The sequence below is a fragment of the Marmota flaviventris genome, chromosome 3 (assembly GCF_047511675.1).
Source record: "Marmota flaviventris isolate mMarFla1 chromosome 3, mMarFla1.hap1, whole genome shotgun sequence".
Taxonomy (NCBI): domain Eukaryota; kingdom Metazoa; phylum Chordata; class Mammalia; order Rodentia; family Sciuridae; genus Marmota; species Marmota flaviventris.
The window spans coordinates 59,125,549-59,129,491 of record NC_092500.1 but is presented as its reverse complement, the minus strand read 5'-3'; the positions used below and the strand labels follow the sequence as shown (position 1 = coordinate 59,129,491).

The following is a 3,943-nucleotide window of genomic DNA, read 5'->3' as shown; positions in this document are numbered from 1 at the left end:
TGGGAAGTGGCTTCATCCCAGAGCATGGTCTCTTTCTTTCCCAGGTGTGAGTCCTTGAGGATTCTCGTTCTTTCATGTTATTGAATATCAGATGGATGATAAACACCAGCTGCTGGGGATAGAGAGAGCCATGAGCAACACAGACAGGTTCTCCAACCTCAGGAAAAATAGATAATTAAGTTACAAGTTACAACAGAGTGTGAAAAGTGCTGGGATGTGGAAAGTAAGGGCATGGGTTCTAGCTTGCAGGACTCTTGCTGTAACATGAAGGAAGTCTCAATATTTTTTAGGACTTGAGGATGACAAATTCCCTTTAAGTGACTTCTTCTTTTTATTTATTTTTTAATTGGACACAATATCTTTATTTATTTATTTTTATGTGGTGCTGAGGACTGAACCCAGGGCCTCGCATGTGCTAGGTGAGCGCTCTACCGCTGAGCCACAACCCCAGTCCCTAGGTGATTTCTTATTCCTCTGTGAAATGGGAGGCTAGCATCATTCTCAGGCAGGGAGCCAAAAGTAGAAGAAAGAGGTGAAGGTTTGAAGTAGTTTTTAGTATGAGAAAAGAAGTTGATAATGGGAGAGAGTTTTTGGTGCAAGTTTTTGAGGCCAGGAACTTTGTTTGGCTCACTAATGTATCCCAAGCACTTAAAAGATTATGTGGCAGGGCTGGGATGTGGCTCAAGTGGTAGCGCGCTCGCCTGGCATGCGTGTGGCCCGGGTTTGATCCTCAGCACCACATACAAACAAAGATGTTGTGTCTGCTGAAAACTAACAAATAAATATTTTTAAAAAACTCTCTCTCTCTCTTTAAAAAAAAGATTATGTGGCACAGATTGGGGCTGGGGATGTGGCTCAAGTGGTAGCGAGCTCGCCTAGCATGTATGAGGCACTGGGTTCGATTCACATAAAAACAAAATAAAGATATTGTGTCTACCTAAAACTAAAAAATACATATTAAAAAAATATTATGTGGCACAGAGTAGCCACTTAATAAATTTGTATGGAATAGATGAGTTTCAGGTGAGTTGTAGACCACAAGTTTAGGTGACACCAGTATACTCAATTGTGTGATTTAAAAAAAAAAAAAACAGTGTAATTTTTATCCAAGATGACTTGGCCACTTCCTAGAGAGTATGTCTGAAAGAGGCAGACCAGGGGTTTGCCAGGCAGAAGTGATGGAAGAAGACAAGGGTGGGTGTTCCATTGAAAATTTCAGATTCAGTTGCCAAAAGTAGGGTTTGGTGGTCAAAGGGTCAAAGGCTTGCTTCTTATACCAACTTGCTCTCATGGGAACTAACTCAGGATCCCATAAAAACCACCTTAACGCATTATATGGAACACTAGAACATAATGGGTTAATTAATCATTTCTGACAGCAGCACCCTCAATGACCTAACAACCTCCCACTAAAATCCACCTCTTAAAGGTCCATACTCACTCCCAACATCACCATGGTAGGGACCAAGTTTCAAACACACGTACGCTTGGGGGACAGACCTCATGCAAACCATAGTACCAGGAATGTTCACTTTCATCACCTGATTCAGTGGTGTCTGCAGGCTTCTCTAGCACAAATTACTTTATTTCCCTTGATAATTAGTAAGTATTTTGAGGGGAACGAATTATAATACTATATAAAATTTATATTACATATTAACTAATTAATTAATATCAGTGTGTTAGTCTGCTGTGGTTGCCATACCAAAATGCCATAAATGGATTGGATGGCTTAAACAAAATAAATTTATTTTCTCACAGTTTGGGAGGCTGGAAAGTTTAAGATTCTAGCATGGTCCTGTTTCTGGTGAGGATTTGTTTCTCACTTATAGATGAGAACCCTCTTTTTTTAAAAAAAATTTTTAATTGTAGTTGAACACAATGCTTTATTTTATTTATTTTTATGTGTTGCTGAGGATGGAACCCAGTGCCTCGTACGTGCTAGACAAACGTTCTACCGCTGAGCCACAATCTCAGCCCCTAGATGAGAACCTTCTTAATGTGTCCTCACATTCATTTTTTTTTTTGAACTCTTATTAAAACCACAAAGAAAGAACAATTCTTTATTTATGAATTTCATAAAGGACTGAATGTGCAACTGACATCTGCTAGTGATGATCTGGTAATGTACAATTTGTCCAGTAGCCGAACAGTTTGTTTTTATTGTGTTTTCTAACCGTAAGAGATCATTAAAGGCAAAGCCTATAGGACGCTGTACACACAAAAAAATGGTCACCGCGGGCCATACTACCAATGAAATGGTAGGTAAACAAATCTTTTTCTGGTCAAGAGAAAAAAAAAAAAAAAAAGAAATAGCACTCTGCATGCTTCGCTCTACAAGATGAATTTCCCTAGAAAGAATCCAATGAAAATGGCTGCAATTACAACAAAAAGTGAAGGAAGAGGACTGGTGAGGTTATCTCTGAAGGACGCAGTTGAGGTGGATCCAGGTTTATCCGAATGTGCTACCTTTCTGAGCCTCAAGCCTTCATCCCTCAGATGTCGATTTTCTTCTGACAGCTTCATCATCTCTCCCTGAAGTCTTTTACACTCTTCCATGAGCTTCCTTGTTTCGGTATCGTTGAGTGAAACACTGTGCGGTTTTGGCATGGGTCCATCTTGCTTAGATGCGTTCAGTGGAACAGCTTTGCTAGGTTCCATATCATTCAACTTGTCGTTTTCACTCGGCATTTCAAAAACACATCTCAATTTAGAATCCATTAATTCATCGGGTTTTGCCTCTTTCCACACAGCTTCCATATCTGAAGTGTTTGGTGGAGCAAAAATCGTCTGCACCATGAACTTATGTTTACTCTTTTCATTGGGATCATAGTCAAAGGGCTGCAGCATCACTGAAACAGTCACAGTGGACCCTGGGTCAATGATCCCACTGTTGGGCCGCACACAGTACCGCGAGGTGCCGTAGTCTTCACTTTGAAACACACCTTCCTATCGGACGGATTTCGGAGTTTAAGATTCGTAGTGACTACATCTGTGAAGGGGCCTTTGAATCTGAGGTCTGTGGGCGGGTCGAGGACCAGGATCTGCTCGTGCTTCGCCATGAACCCGGAGGCGGACGCCATCGGAGGCAGCGCAGAGCGGGGGCGCGCCCGCGGCGGCCGTGTGCTGCTGGGCCGGACGACGGCGCCGCTCGCCGGCCAGCTCCGGGCGCCTGGGCCGTGTCGCGGCTCCGGTGGCCGGCGCTAGGTCCGCAGCTCCGGTCTCACAACTGACTCAACCCCACACCAGCCGCCGCGGCCACCAATCCTATTGGATTAGGACTCACCTTTATGATCAGACTTTACCTTGTAAATATCCTATTTCCAAATACTTATCTTCAAATTGAAAATTAGAGTTCAGCAATGAATTTTGGGAGAACACAATCCAGTCCATGGAAATTAACATGGACTCAAGTGTTCCTGTCTTATTCAACTGGTTATTATCTATTGATTTCTGTATTTATTTTGATCTTCCAATTTCCACCCTTTTAGTTAGTGGAAACTTTTTTCCAATTAAATTTCTGTACCCAACTTGTTATGTCCCTATCAGTCTTTGAATACTTCCTTATTTTCAGGTACAAAAATATATTCCTGGATCATCTTGTATTTTCCCTGCATCAGCTCTAAAGTCAGTCATTCCTCTAAGTATCCTGTTTTCTTTTAATAGAGGGAGAATTGTTATTTAGTAGCCAGGATCTGGGTGTTAGGTATTTTCACAGTTACTGGGATGTTGCTGCTCCCAGACCCTCTTGGTGAGAAATCCAACACAACAAAGTGGCTTAGGAATAAAGAGAATGGACTAGTTCATATAATTGGGAAGTTCAAGGAACAGGAACACTGGGAAAAGAGCAAGGACACAGACCACATAACATGTGCAAATAAGTCAGCTGTCAGAGCAATCTACCCAGAGCTGTGGGATTGAAAACAGAAGTAGTGGCCAGATA

General features: G+C 42.0%; 1 pseudogene; it reads right to left on the bottom strand.

The window, feature by feature from the left end:
- Positions 1–2,031: 2,031 nt before the first annotated feature.
- On the bottom strand, positions 2,032–3,104 carry LOC114087183 (vesicle-associated membrane protein-associated protein A pseudogene; annotated as a pseudogene).
- Positions 3,105–3,943: the final 839 nt, after the last annotated feature.